The sequence below is a fragment of the Spodoptera frugiperda genome, chromosome 15 (assembly GCF_023101765.2).
Source record: "Spodoptera frugiperda isolate SF20-4 chromosome 15, AGI-APGP_CSIRO_Sfru_2.0, whole genome shotgun sequence".
Taxonomy (NCBI): Eukaryota; Metazoa; Arthropoda; class Insecta; order Lepidoptera; family Noctuidae; genus Spodoptera; species Spodoptera frugiperda.
In genome coordinates this window covers 3,658,903-3,675,550 of record NC_064226.1, presented here as the reverse complement: position 1 = coordinate 3,675,550, position 16,648 = coordinate 3,658,903, and positions in this window count along the sequence as shown.

Genomic DNA, 16,648 nt, shown 5'->3' with positions numbered 1-16,648 from the left:
ACCAACAAAACAATCAGACACTAAAGCTTATCAACAAAACAAATTTTAATAAAACATCTTTAAACACAAAGAAAACCAATTTTCCTAACGCTACCTGTGAAGAGACGATGACCTCGAATAAGCGTCTAGCCAAAAGTCGGCGTGCCGATCTTGCGCTGCGTCCCTACCAGATAAACAACCGAGAGAGATTTATGCATAAAATACACAACACACGCAACTGATTGCGTAGGAACGTTATTGAACAACTATGCTATGCTATGAAGCTGATTCCTGTACCTCTTACCATGAGTTTGAATCAATATCTATACATATAATAAAATCGTAGAAAAGTGCTGTCTGTACATTGAAAATAAAAATAAAAAAAATAGCAGGGGTTATTGTTATGTCGATGTCGAACCCAAAAATGTAATTAACTTTTTTTTGTCTGTTTGTCTGTTTGTCTGTTTGTCTGTTTGTCTGTTTGTCTGTTTGTCTGTTCGTCTGTGCGCGCTAATCTCAGAAACGGCTGATCCGAGTTGGATGCGGTTTTCACGAATATATTGTGGGATGCTTAAATTTACATTTAGTGTTTGTTTCATGTCAATCGGTTCATAAATAAAAAAGTTATGTCAAATTAAAGAATCACGTCGAACATTCTATGCTTATACCATTAATCTCCGCAACTATTTGACGGATTTGGTTGAAATTTGGTACAGATATAGTTTAGAACCTTAGAAAGGACATAGATATATTTTTATTTCAAAAATCAAAAAATAAAAATAAGAAATAAATTATTTATAAATAATTCTATGTCGATCGTTACACGACTTCGGTTCATGTTATTGTTTTAATTCATCGAAAAAAAGTAAATAAATAGTAAAAAGGTATGAAAAAAATAATATCAATATAATTAAACTTTTAGTACAAAGAAAATGCCCGAACGGAGTATAAATAAATAATCCAAGTTGTCTTTATCCTCGATAGATGGCGTTGGGATCGAAATAGATCGCGCTATGGTTTCGTTACATTCATTTGGTTGGGTATCGGCCGAGCGCTTCGGTACTATCGTAGAAAAAGTGTATTATCAGTCGTATGATTATTTGTCTGTAGTGGTCCTGCTGTTTCGTATATTCTAAATTGGTTTCGTTGTATTTGTCAATTAATAAGTTTATTTGTTGGGTTTTCCTGGTTTTTTGGTTAAACTATTTCACGTAGGTTTAGTTTGATATCGATTATTAGTAGTTACTGTAGTTAGTTTTTTTAATAAAATTGTAAGTCTAATTTATAAATTAATTAGATTAGATTTAAGTCGTTTCTTTTAAATTATTTAGTTTAAGCTTGGTTATTATAGCATAGAGGATAGGTTGTAATATAGTTTCTTTTTTAATTGTTATAAATTCGTAATTCGTAGCTTTCTTTAGTTTTAAGTTAGTTTAATTCCGTTTTTAAAATATTTTTAATGCCCTAAGTGAGTATACATCTATTAAATTCAAACGCAGAGCTCATTATGTTGATTTTTGAAGAGTTCCCTGGAATATCTTCCACATCTCATTTTTGAAGAGATCCCGCGAGATCGGGAACTATGTGGTTAAAACCAAAAATTTGCCGGAAGTCACTATTCCACGCGAACGAAGTCGCGGGCAAAAGCTAGTTATCAATAAAATACGGTATGAATTTTCCCGGGAAATTTTGAGTGTTGCCTAGTGTAGTCTTTGTCGATAGTCGGTAGCGACGACGTATTTTTTTTGTATGGTAAATTTTAGTTCCACAAGTGACCGGTAGAGGCGTTGTAAAATTTGCCATAAAAAAAGATTCTCGCTCGACAAATACTATTGCTTCAAACTCATGGTAGAGGTACTGTATAGAGAAGCAGGTGCTAAGATGTGCAATATATTTATTCTGTTAATCATCTCCGGTTTGTTTTGAAGAAATCTGGATTTACCCAAAAACTTTATTTTACGTGTAAAAAACCTGGGTTTATCCAACGATGGAGTTACTAGAATTTAGGTGCAAGTATTTCTGTATGTGCAGCTAAAGCTAATCTTCACTCATTAATCTACTTCTAATCATTTTCAAGCTTCATGTTATTAGTATCATTATCGAAATTGATTGAGGCTTTGTACTATGTGTGGCTTTTTTTAAGGGAGAAAAATCATCCAATGTCTTCTCCCGCCTTGGACGAGGCGAGAGGGAGTATCAGACTCTTACTGATTAAAAACCACCCCATTCCTACTCCTGCTTTTCGAACTGGAGTCCTTTTAAACCCACTAGGTAGTCCGCAGCTTCGGACTCTATAGTGACTGTGATATAAAAACATTTACAACTGTTACATTCAATTTCATACACGTAGATATTGAAAACGTCGTCGAGATACCTGAAGAAAACCAATATAACGTCTTCATAGTTTGTTCGCAATCACATTTTATTAGGATTACAGTCGTAAAATTCTTGTTTGTTGAACATCTTGCCACTGATAATAATATTAAATGGGAAGAGCAACTATACTTCTTCTCTGTGGTATAAATCGTCACGCCTTTTATCCCCTAAGGAGTAGGCAGAGGTGCACATTACGGCACGTAATGCCACTGTACAATGTATACCCACTTTTCACCATTTGTATTATAAGTCCCATGTAATAGGAGGTGAGCCTATATTACGAACACATTTCCAGACTACTACTTGCTTCTACTGAGAAATTTTTCAATACTTTACCCGACTCAACAATAGACAACCCAGCAATACTTTGCCCGACCCGGGAATCGAACCCGAGATCCTTTGCCCGACAGTCGCACTTGCAACCACTCGGCCAACGAGGCAGTCACACCAAGAACTCCACATTCCAATTAAAAAAAAAAAACAATAATATAGACAGCCAATCTTTATTATTGCAATATAAGGCATAAAACCTTCATAGTACGGTAGCAACCAGATAATTTGTTCGCGTAACAAGTCGGATGAGCGAACCTTTGTGCGTCAGACTTCTTTTGTTAAACATTACCTTCGGAAGTTTACAAAGAAAATCCGAGACTTTGTCTTGTGAACAATCAGCCGTATTGGAAGTAATTTGGAAATAAATTAATGACTTATAATGAACAGATTGAATTATAGATTTGTAAATATGAGTTGATTTTTGATGTGATTTGATAAAATCAATTGAACGAAGCTTTTGTTTTTGAAAACTGGTTTGATAGTATTAAAAAGTTGTGGTCGTATGTTTTAGTTATTACATATAGTTATAGATTAGCTTAGAAATAAAGAATCACTTCAAAATCATGTAACAGAGATGAAACCATGTATAGGAAAGCGATGTTCTCGTTGAAATTTTATTGATCAAAACAATTATTATTTTAATTCCTCTTTTGCGTCATAAAACCCTCTTTTGTTTGGAAATAATGTAAGGAACAATGGCTCTGAATTTTGCCAGTTTAAGCTGATTAATTAATCAATGTCAACACAATTAATGCGGTTCAAAGGATTGGAGACCAGACTGAACCTATCGATATCCAGCTGCTTCCAATTATTCGGTTCTAACTGATTGCAAACAATTATTTCGTTTTAAATTGAAATTCAATAAATTCCATACGTCAACGAGCTTGTTTATTGATGCAAATATTTCGAAGTCGTTAAGAGTTCATGGCTTCTCGAAAATTATATTCGTTGACTGATTTTTGTAGAGATTATGAAATATTAGAAGATATTTTGAATTGATATTATTTATCAATGCAAATAATTTGTTAGATTACTTTTTTATGGTATAAGCCGATAAACGAGCAGACGGATCATCTGATGGTAAGCAATTGCCGCCGTCCATGGTCACCCAAAGACCAGAGGACCAAGTGGTTGTTAGCCTATTGGAGGTTAGGAATTTAAAGGTTGTCGGGGAATCAGGATTGGGAAGAATGGGCCTGTTATTGTATTCTGGTGGTTATTTTCTTGCAGAATTATTGACAAAGAGGAGAAACAAGCAAACGCTAGGTAAACCATCATCATCATCAGAAAACTTAAGAAAACGGAACATTATTTTTTTTAAAGCAAATAGTTTCCTCAACTCACATTAATGACAATATTCTGACACACCTATGGCCGTTTCAGCAATATTTATGTTTCCTAAGCCAAGACTGAGTTATGTGGGCGTGAGATACGGCGGCCATCTTAAAATTTTATCACGGACAGTTTCAGTAAATTGTGTAGGTACTAAGGAAACTTGTAATGTATAAAATAAATTATTGTTTTAGTGATTATTTTTGTTATGACACTAACATATCAGTGATGTTTCAGTAGGTATGTACTTTTAGGAAAAATGTTACTCTATGAACAATATTTTTAATAGAATTTAACAGGCTGAAATAACAATTTAGGAAAGCAAAATAATTCAATAAAAGAAATATTTTATAAAATCTAATTAACAGTTTAAAATATACAAAATATAAGTAATTATAATAGTTTTATCCCGAATTTCTTAATCACAACATAGATAACCTACAAGATATGACGAAATGAAAACGAACCAATGAGCAAAAACAAAATTAATGTAATTTTGAACGTCGCCATAACATAAATTAGTAGGAGCCAAACCTTGCCAGAGGAAAATCGACTTTCAAGACTTGTTCAAGATGAAATTAACTGATGAACCTTTCATAAAAGTGCTCTTTTAAATCAATTAATTGAAACCTTTAAAGGAAAAGCCGCGAAGACCGATTTTTATCGTAAAATGTAATACTGAATTTTCCAAGGTCAAAATGTCTTCAAATTTTTATATTGTATTTTCAATTTAGCCATACTGAAGTGAGGAAAGCTGGTACATACTAGGAGAAAAGCATCAATGTTTTAAACGTCAACTCTATACATCTATACATACCTATGATAACAAAATTTTGAAATATCACATCATATCCAAACTTGCTTGGTCTGTTACCTTTTCATATCAGAGTAAATTGCATAGAAAATGGTCTTCAATCTTCAGAAACTGCACGATTGGCGCTGTGGCTGGACAACTGGCTGCCGTGCAATGTGTCGAGGCTAGCGCACGGAACAATCCTTTGTGTGTCTATCATTTTATTCTTCTTCTTTTATTTGTCCTCTAATAATATCTTCTGATTTATCTCGTTGCGGGACCCAAGACAGACATACATATCCCGGAGACGCGCCGGACTCCAGTGTTCCAGAGTTTTCATGGTTGTATTTACTGTAGATCCTGGCTTACAGGATTTGTGGCGGTATAAGAGGTTGTGCCGGACTTGTTCCATAAAAAAGCTCCTTGTGTGATTCACAAATTGTTGTTCCGAGTCCGGGTGTCATGTGTATTGAAATGTTTGTTAACGCACTCACGCCACAGGAAAAAACCTAATTTGAAGCAACTGTTTGTTTAAAAAGAAATCATAATTTAACTACGTATACTTAGTACAAAGAATCCTGTCTACACCGACCTCAATCCTTCATCACATATTCAAAGATATTTGCATACAGGCGAAGGTGAAACTTGCGTATTCACTACACTACACGTGTATCGAGTTGTCACGAGGAAATGTCGACTGGAACTTTATTTAGTCGCAAATATCTCACTTATAAAGCTCTTTTATAACCAAATCCAATAAACATGAATTTGATATTGAAACTATTTTTAACTGACTCCAAAAAAAGGTTCTCTATTTGATCGGTATGTTTTTACTTATGAATGTATGTATGTAACGTTTGGCTGACACGATATTGATGCGGTTTTAAGTGTGGGAGAGCCATGCTCCGGCACGAATGGATTGGCTCGACTGGAGTGATACCACGGCCTCACAGAAAACCAACGTGAAACAATGCTTACGTTGTACACAAAAAAATAACAGTTAGCGTTGTGTTTCGTTGTGTGAGTGAGGTTACCGGAGGCCCAATTAGCCCCCTTCCCAATCCCCGATTTACCTACAAACAGCCCTTAAATTCCTAACCGGCAACGCACTTGTAACGCCTCTGGTGTTTCAAGTGTCCATGGGCGGCGGCTCGATTACATAGTGTATTACATAAAAAAATATATTTTTCAGGCTTACGAAAAGGATTTAGGAGAATTACCCGACATAAAAATGGCGGCGGTAAATAAACTATTGCTGTCAGAGTCAACAGCTTGAAGCTACCATTGATAACTACTTACGTACGTAGAAGTCTGTAGTTCACTATGTAGTCGAACTTAACTGTTATAAGGAATCCATGTAGCCGGCCCTCAAAACTCTAATTTTAACCAACTAATAAAATGTTTTGGTAGCCCTAAAAACCGAACGTTCCTCAATCTCATTCACAAAAGCTTTTACTATGAAAACTAACCTCACCGATTACAGTTTGATCAATTAGGTCAAAGTCGAACCACCAAAGGTGTTTACGCAAACAACACAATGAAGACGTATTTCTTGGAATTTACGAGTACAATACAGACTGTGGCAGGTATTTGATGATGTTAAATGTATAAATCTATTCAATTTTGACTTGTTTTGTAAACTCTAGCCCTGTGTTCTGTGTTTCGTGTTGTAGTGTAGTCATTACCTATTTTCTCTTAGTCCGTATCCGTATGATATAATGATTATGTTAAGTAGACCATTGTGAATATTTTGGGGGACTGTTAAGTTCTTCTGCAATGACTAGTTTCTGCCAGCAGCTTTGCCTGCATTCCCGTGTAATAAAAAGTAGCGTATGAGTATTTTCAAACTATAATCTACCACTGTTCCAAATCATCCTAAGCGTTTCAGCCGTTATGACGTGATTTAGTAACAAACAAACCCAGAAACAATTACAAACTATTGCACTTATAATAATATTAGTAAGATTTGAAGGAATCTTCATTATATAGATATGTCCAAGATAAGGTAAGGTACCATGATAGCACTTGAACATTTTTCAAACCCTTCTAATTCTATTGGGTACTACTAAAAGAATGTTGTCTAAAGAATGTTGCAGTCAAAGCCTCCTCAAACAATGCACCTATGAAAACGCTTAAAACATGTTCCGATTACCATCAAACTTACCCGAAGATTTCCCTTTATCTGTACTTCATATCTATTCGCTAATAAGTGGTGACCTTTCCTTAAAATAAAGACAGGAACACACTTTATTTTTAGACACGGTTATGAGTATTTAATCCCGTTTTCTTTCATTGCTTCCTTTCCCATCTTTGATATAACGTTTTTTATCTGATCTCCTTAGTTTCCTTCCAACATCTCCCCATATTTCCTCCAGTGTGGAACGTAGTTTATTGATTTATGCTCTCCAGTAGAAAACTTGTTTATTTAATTTCTTAGTGAAAGTTTTCTTCTCTGCGTAGAAGCGTCTCCGATATTTTCAAGGTCAAAGTTAAGTGGACTGAGATTGCATTGAGTTTAAAGTACAATTTATTTTCTTTGAAGAGGGCAATTTTATTGTATTAATAAAGTATTTTCTATGTCATTTTCTTGTTTGTTTGCCTTCTAAGAAAGCATGTTGAAGAATAACAAAGGTATATGTAACAACAGAAGATTACTTTTTTCAAAATTACACCCTGATTGTCAAACTTTTTTCAAGTCACGGATAACTAAATATTCTAGAACCAAAATAATTTTTAACCCTTTTAAATCAACACTTCTTTATCCTTCGAGTCCTTCACGTATAACTAAATATACTGACATCAAAAAACAAATTAATCGTACTATATCAGCACTCTTTTATCTACCAGACAAGAGTTCCATTAAGGGACTTCACAAATATGAACTCAAAACATCCTATAAAATTGTTTACCAGTGCCTTCCTGGAATCGAAGAATTGAACCATTCATAGTAAATAGCAGGTGGTAAATATTTAGCCGATCACTCGCGGAAAGTGTAACGATGCCAGCGAGAGACATATACCAGTCAGAATCACTGACCTCATTCAATATTTTACAAGGTTTTATTGTATTAAATTAAAAGAGCAATGGAAATCTTTTACCTCAGACAAACAGGATCTTCTGATTTTTTTAGTAATATTTTTATAAGACCAAAGATTTTTAAATGGGAGTGTGATTACAAAACAATGGTTTATCGTGAAAGATCGGAGATATGAAGATTATGGCAAACCTCTCACGTTAAAGAGGTCGTTAGTGCAGCAGTGGATGTTGACGACGAGTCACTAGTAATTTAGAAAGTATAGAAGTAAGCAACCTTTTTATTATCGTCGAGTATGCAAATATCGATCCTCAAGATTTTCGGACACATCACCTGAAATGAAAACTAGATGAAAAAGAAAAGGCGAGGGTAAAAGAACTTGTGGGCGTTCTCCGACGCCGTGAACGACACCATGCCAGCATATATGACTGTTCTACATAGAGACGTAGAACAGCATCACTGAATTACGCTGTACAACCAGTATCATGACCACGACCGCTCTGTCAAGAGCGTACAACCGTAATGTTATGTTTCTTTAGACATTTCCTCTATTTATGTCATTTTCCATTTTATTTGTGCAAGAAAAAATGTGATATGGATTGAGATTCTTCTTAGATGTCTCACATATGCCTATATGTGAGACATCTTAGAAGAATTAAGATCATCAAGAAGTACTATTCTTTATTATCTTGCTCCTGGAAAACCTAAGTAAACATTTTACTTGTTAGCTGTATTTCTAAGCACAAACTCAAAGAACGATTCATCATTTCAAATGTTATTCTACCACAACTCCATACCTAACATATTCGCGTGCCTCCAGAAACAATTCAATTCAGCCAAAATCTTTCGGATCAGAATCACTTAGCAAGCAACATGTATACGTATGTCTTGAGTAATTTCTACTATTAATATTCTGAATGAATTAGTGATTCAGACTCATAACTAACATCTATTCACGATGTTACTTAACACAATTTAATTACAATTTATTCACTTCGTGTGTCTGCTAATTTGTTATTCGCGTCTCTGTCGTTGATTCGGTCTAATAATTCTCTTTCCCTACCATCTTCTGTTTGGTTATGTTCATGTATAAGTTAGTCAAAACACTATTTTGTCTGTTGTAACAAATTGATGTTTATTTTGTAACAAACATTGCTCACTTTTGGCCTATTTTGTCGTAAAAATATGTAAGTGTAAAACTAAACTTGTCACCATTATATAAAATCTTTCTTTTAATTTATTTTTTAGCGGCAAGATCGTAAGAGATCTTAAGTAGAGCAGCCGATGAAGACTACCTATCGGGTTTACCGGAGCTCCGGCTTAGAAAGCAGGAGTAGGAACTGGGTGCTTTTTAGTCAGTAAGAGTCTCACACTTCCTAACGCCTCGCCCAAGGTAAGAGAACTCATTGAATGATTTTTCCCACTGAAAAAAAAGCACTACGACGTCAATCATGACGGTGTAGATAAAAAATGTAATCACTATTTTCAAAAATACACTGGAATTGTTGAGTAAACTGAACAGGTACTTTAGTATGACTAAGTGAAAACAATTATGACCCATTCAATTTACTGGAACAAAATTCACATCATAATCCCGAATCTTCGTCTCACGTATCGGAGTAACCTTTAACGCTATCGTCATGCGTTGGCTACACACCGGGTGACTAATTCCCTGGCACTGGGCCAGTAACTCGACCTATATACTCGCCTCAAGTCTTCCTACTAGAAGTCCCGGCCACCGGTCGAACTAATTAGGTTATGATTTTTATTTCATCGCTGTATATGGGAAGGTGGGAGGATGTTGCGTTAGCTCATGTGGTTCCTAACGGGTCTTTGGTAGAAGGAAAGTATTTAGTTCACCAACAAGCATTCTACTACAAGAAAAACTATGTAGCGAAGAACTGACCTATGGATACTCGTAATCCTTCAAGAAATTCATCAAAGTAAAATCTGCAAAATCTTTTTGACGTTTATCTTGGCTACCACTATTGGTTTATCACAATAATGGTTGATAGTTTTGTGGGGTGATTATGGGCCTGTACATATTTTTGTTCCAGTTTCAATAATGGCAACCTGAACTAAATTATATTTCTCGCTACTACTTTCTTCCTAGTTTTTTCAATCTAGACTGAAAAGTTGGCGATAGGAAATAAATATTTGGCTTTCACAATTAACAAACTGGAGAATATAACTTGGGTGTCTTCAATGTCCTAGAAGATACGTTGCGGAGAGAATAGTCGTGAGCCATCGCTGGCTGCATCATTGCTTACTACCAGCTCGCAGTGAGAGGCGAGATAGTCTCCAAACACTAATCAAAGAACAACAAAAAGTAACAGTAAAATATATGTATGCCCCATGTTGTTATAAATATTTATCCAACGTTATCAGTATTTGGTATTGTAACTTTTTTACGTACATCAATAAGTTACAAGTTCTTTAAATAAACGTGCAAAGATTCTGGGAGTTCATTGACAATTCCAGGTCACGTCTGTTGCTTGCAGTGCCAGGTTAAACACTGATTTATTTAGGTCATGACAGGAACACTGGATGGTCTAGCCAATACAATGTTAGTGTTTGCTCTGGTCATGGTTAGGAGTGGAATTTATTAATTTGTCTTAAAATTGTATTAATTGTAATAGTTTTCGAGAGACGTCGCCAATAAATCATACTTAGTTTTTCAGTACTTTATACAAATATTTGTTTTTTTTTTGTATGAAACGTAAAAAGAAAGGTTGGAAATGAAATAAAAAATATGCATTCAAATTAATTATATCTTTAGTGTCAAATATTAATGTGATTATTTTCCTTAATAAAATCTTAAGTACGTCCATAAAAAATGCTTTTAAAGGCAGTATTTGTTAAATACGTAGCACAATATTTCAACATACGAAACATGCGTCATATCCTTCATAAAAAATCTTACGTTAAAATCATCCGGACACTGAGAAAAATACTCAACAATTTATTTGCTTAAAACCTTTGGCAGGAAAATTTGTATTGAATTTCAGCTGAAGTCTGAGTGCGAGTGTCTGAAGGAATGAGTCGTACGCGAGTGTGAAAGACTTTTCGGCGTCATAAGCACGCACACAAAGACGAGTGGGCGGGGCGTCGCGTCGCGTGCGCACCCGACAACAGCCGGCGCCCCGCGGTACAGTCAACAAGAGAGATAGTTTAACATATTTTTGTTTTTCTTTCGTAAAATTATTAGGTTAAGAACTAGGTACTAACAAATTTTTCAAAAACTTACTGTTTTCGGTTAAAGGTAACAAGTAATTACACATTAATATAACTAGAGGTTAACTAGGATGTAAGGGATAACCAAAACGTTTAAGCGAATAAAATGCTTAAGAGTTTTATTTATCACATTAAATTGCTTTTGTGTTACAATATTTTAAAATAAATTAATAAATATTTAAATAAACAAATCAATTTGAAATAAAATTTTTGATCTCCACTGTATAGAGCTGCGCCAACGCAAGCCATATACGGGGCGCCGCTCCCCTCCGCGTCGCCCGCCCTCCATCACTGTTTGGCTCACGTTTCGTCATAGAGCAAACTGTAGATGGGACAGACTAATTTATTTTTAAATGGTACTGCGAATTTACATATAGACTTTAAAAAGGTTGAAATAACATTAAATATACTGAATTTCCAATTTCACTAAGTCCCCTATAAATATAATAAATATTTTACTCTTTTCGATAATCTTCATCTCTGAGAAATCTTCTTGTTATTCTTTTTTTTTGTGGCTATTTGATGAGTGGACGTTATAATAGATACTATCGTTATTAAAAGTATCTATTCTTTGTGACTACTGGACGGGTACAGAACTTTAGTGTTTGATTAATAATGCACTAAATTTCAAATCAGTTCAGTACTTATTTCGTGAAAGAGTACCATACATATGTACATCAGTACTTATATTATCCTCACAAACCCAAAGCACACACTATTTTACCTACTCTCCCTTCTAAAACAACATAATCTATGGTGCGTCCGCGCATGTTTGTTTACACGGCAGCCGCGATGCATTTGTTTTTTCTCAACGTGTGGTGTAGTGACTTGGCTCGCATCATACAGCTGAGTACATCGAGGTTTTCACACATTAATACGAAGGACAAAAGAATATTGATGACTCTTAAGAAAAACCTCAAAGCATCATCAGTGTTTTTTAAGAGATTAACAATGATTTATGATCCAAGTCACTCTATTTAATTCTGGAACATTGCCAAGTTTACTAGCAAAATCGAATAGTTGTCAGTGCATTCATTAACACGTCATCTTTTCAAAATCATTTTGAAATGCAATGTTTATTATTTTGGAAAATATTTAGTCCCAAATGGACTCCGGTATAACCTCACTTACACACAGCCACAACAAAGCGTTGTTTCACGTTAGTTTTCGGTAAGGCCGTGGTATCACTCCGGTCGAGTCCGGCCCATTCGTTCCGAATCATGGCTCTCCCACACTTGGAGGTAGGAAAAGATAAAAACGTATTATGTACATTAATAGATGAGACTAGCTTCTGCCAGTGGCTTCGCCCGCATTCCTGTGGGATAAAAATCACCATATCCAATCCCAAGTCAGCTCATACCTTGTTTGTGTATCAAATTTCATCAAAATCCGCTCAGTAGTTTCAGCGTTATTGACGAACAAATATCAAACAAACTTTCACATTTATAATATTAGTGTTATTTACATAGATAAGATTTAGAAGAAAATAAACATTGATTCCACCTTTTTACTTCATCTTACCGAAGTGTAAATCAAAATATCTTCTAAAGAAATACTCTTACTAATCAGAATAAATGTTTTTGATAGCGAGACTATTAATGAATGAAGGTATCACATTCTTTTGTTTATACGACAAAACGAGATTGAGTCTCGCCCCGAGGTGTATTTGTACACGAAAATGGATACCCGCTCATTAATTTCAGGCAGTGTACTTTTTGCGTCGTATCTGCGTGCGACTACGACAAATGTTAAGTTGTATAATACATACATAACCTCATGGCTGTCTCCTATATAGGGTAGGCAAAAACAATGAAACGCCAATTGCTACGAAGCTTACATACCTCTTTCGCTTCATCAACAGTCTTAAGTTAAACTTGCAATTCTCACATGTATTCCTTTTTGTACTGTGGGAGTTGTTAGCCCAGAAACTAGATAGAGCCGCCACACGGTGCCTTGCTTTTACAACTGCCTTTGGCAGGGGCACCGTATCCCAGGAACGAAATCCTCAATAAATGCCGCAACACGCCCTTAATAAGCTATAATAATAAGAAAAATTACTCTAACCAGACCAAGTTTGGAATCTGACAACGGGAAATGGCCAGAAAATTGGAGTAATAATGTTTTCAAAGCAAAATTTTTCTTTGTTTTCGTGTTAAAATAATTGAAACGTACACCTTTTTAATTACAATACAATTTCAACTAAAAGTGACTTTTATTCTTACCCACCCATCTGAACCGTCCACGAGGATTCCTTAAAAAAAACGCGTCGCCGCATGACGTAAAACGAACGTAGTAAGTAAAGTTGCGAATTTTTCTAAGAAATCATACAAAATTACTTGGGGAAAAGTATTGCGAAATGGTCATGTCGTGTCGGGGTGAAAAGTTTTCGACAATCGTCAGAAACGTGCTATCAGAAACAGTCTGTCGTTGTAATGTGACGTACATTAGTTTGCGTGAGTGACGCATGGATGTAAAGTTTTTTTTTAATGACGGCACGTGATTTGGGGTTGTGAAAAAGTGGTCGAAATTGGGGTAGGGTTGCGGACTCTTGTTTTGACTCTTGCAGTTTCCTGACTTCATTTAATGATGTTATTTAGAGATTATGGTTACATATTTTGAGTTTTCAGTCTGGAGTCCGGATGTAGGTATTCTTGATTGATTTATCTACAAATCTGTGCTAGATATATGTACAACTGGAAAAAACAGATATGTTGTAATTCAAGCCTATGTAAAAAACTTCAGACAGAACAAGTCCCTGAATTTACAAAGAAGCATTCACAATTTCCTACAAAATTTTCTAAAAATCTTTGTAATTCAAGAAAAGTCTAATAAAAACTAGCGTCAACCCTATCAAAGCTGCGTAAGCGCAGTGTAACTCGATACGCGCACGCTTTCCCTATACGGCTGTAATGGCCGCCGTCGACCAATCACAGCCGTCGTCGTCTCGCCTACCACATTGTTGTGTAATGTTTATACAGTGCTCTATGTAATCGTTTCAGTTCTATTTATAAATGTGATTAGATATTCGATATATAAGACTGGTTCATTCATGTACTAGTTCTGGGGAATGTACTTGTATGTGTGTGCTTGTAGCTGTACAGTATGACTTTATGTGTGTATACTAGCTTCTGTCAGTGGCTCCACCCGCATTTTCGTGGAGTAAAAAGTATCTTATCACCCAAGTCAGCTCATACCCGGTCTGTATACCGCATAAAAATCCATTCAGTAGTTGACGAACGGAGAGGTAATTGACGGACAAACATCCAAACAAACAAACATTCACATTTATAATATTAGTGTGATTCGGTAATTGGTAAATTCTCATAATGTCTAATATACTTATTAACTTAATTTTATCCAACATTTAAGGTGTTACTATACCTTAAGTTTAGATAAAGGTGTGCACTTTACAAATACAATATAACACCAACTTTCAACCAAATATGTTATGAGTTCCATGTATTTGAACAATTGCCGAATACTAGACTCTATGGCAAAACTCTGTGCACTACTCTATAACTTCAATGACACTGTCCAATTTAGTAATAGTACCCCTGGCTTTGTAGTCGTTCTTACGACTCGATGAATAATATAGTGAAGCTGAGAGTCAAGGTCTTCTTGATTGAGATGAAAACGATAGTTTAATTTCTAATGTTTAAAGTATAAGGTTCGTAATACGAGTCCATCAGTTGACTTAGTTTCAGAATTTGAGTTTAGCACTAACTTTTCACTAGACCCAGCAATATAAAGGACTTTTGCCATCAAATAAACAAGATACGAAAGTTTGGGCGAGATTCGTCATCAAATTTCGACCCTACAACTTTTTGATATTAAAATGTAGTAGACGTCACATAAATGTACTGCTTTTTAACTCCAGTAGGGATAGGCAGGCATGTAGATATTTTTATAACACAAACTTTTTTACAATTATGAGCCCCATGTCCCATAGGAGGTGAGCCTAATGCCATACACTTATCCTTTGAGACACGTATGGATTTTGGATTACTACTGAACCTTAAAAATCACTACAATAATTCACCCGACATGGGAATAGAACCTGATACCATTTTCAGTGTCCAACACTTTGTCCGACATGGGAATGAACTTAATACCATTTTCAGTGAAACTTGCCACCATTCGCGCCTACGCAGCAGTCACAGATAAAAAAAGAAATTAAGTAACAAAAAATGTAAAGACACTATGATATAACTTAGAGATTTTATCAAAAACACAGGTCTGTGCTCAAGGAAAAAAAGTAGCTACGATTCGCAAAGACGATTTCAATAAAATCCAACATTAAGTACGTGACTACGAGTGTAGCCTTGAACTAGGGTGCCTATGTTTTATTCATTTACTTTTGTCCTAATAAAATTATATGTTTAATGTATCAATTTTGTATTTTCTAACTATAATACAATACAATCTTAGTGTGTCAATGTCAATGAAAGCTGAAAAATGTATGAATGAACTAGAAATCTAAACCGGCAACATTATTATTAGTAGTAAGGATGAATTTCAAGAATGAAGTAATGAAAATATGATTATTTTAAAAGGCAAAACATGGTATTGAAAGATACGTGGGCATAAAGGAAAAAAAATTACTTACTCACGTAACTAACTTACTCTTTCTTTTTATCGCTTTAGCATAAAATCTAAAATTTCTCTACCATTTACGTAGATACACCACCAAATGACAGTCTTAATTCATTATTTTAATTAACCACAAAAACATACAAAACGATTTAAAATAAAAAATTCAATGCAGAGAGAATCGAATAACCGTAAATTCTTAGCGAAACCCGAGCTACCCTACTCGGGAGGCTTAGTTGCGTAGCTACGGAGTGCACCCCCCACACTCCGCGCCCCGTCGGGTCCCAGCCGAGCTCTATCCGGGGTAGCCACTTGTTGATCACCCGGGAAAATTAACGGGAAAAACCCGTAAACAAACGTTTTCCAAAAGGTAAAATGAAGACGTCTGGGTTTTAAAGATACTTTGTAAGTTTATTCTGAACTTGACATTAGGAAATGGATGAGGAAATTAAGAGAATAAAGTTGTCTGTCTATGAGTTTTCGAGTAAAAGAATAATCGTTTAGTTGAATTGTTTTATGGGTGTATTTTGTTAGTATTATAAATGAAATTAAAGTTGAAAATGTAACATCATATAGGAAAAATTATCGTAGATTTATGCTTAAGTGTAGAAGAGCCATGCTTCGGCACGAATGGGTCGGCGCGACCGGAGTGATACCACGGCCTAACAGAAAACCGACGTGAAACAACGCTTGCATCTCGACACGATCTCCAATCTTCTTATCAAGCGTGGAGATTACTTGAAACCCTTCTTATGTGGACCACATGTACACATTGCAATCATGGGTGACTGGGTGACCCATAGCACATTAGTGGACTGTTATGAGCTGTTGAGCTGAGTTCTGCTACCCAGTTGCTGTCAAACGTATAGTCCTTTCGTCGCCTCTCCCGACAAAGAGTAGGAGCAGTAACAAAGCCACGCAGCTAAATAAATTACAGCGTCCTAATATAGCCTAAACTGATCGCCTAGGGTGTGATC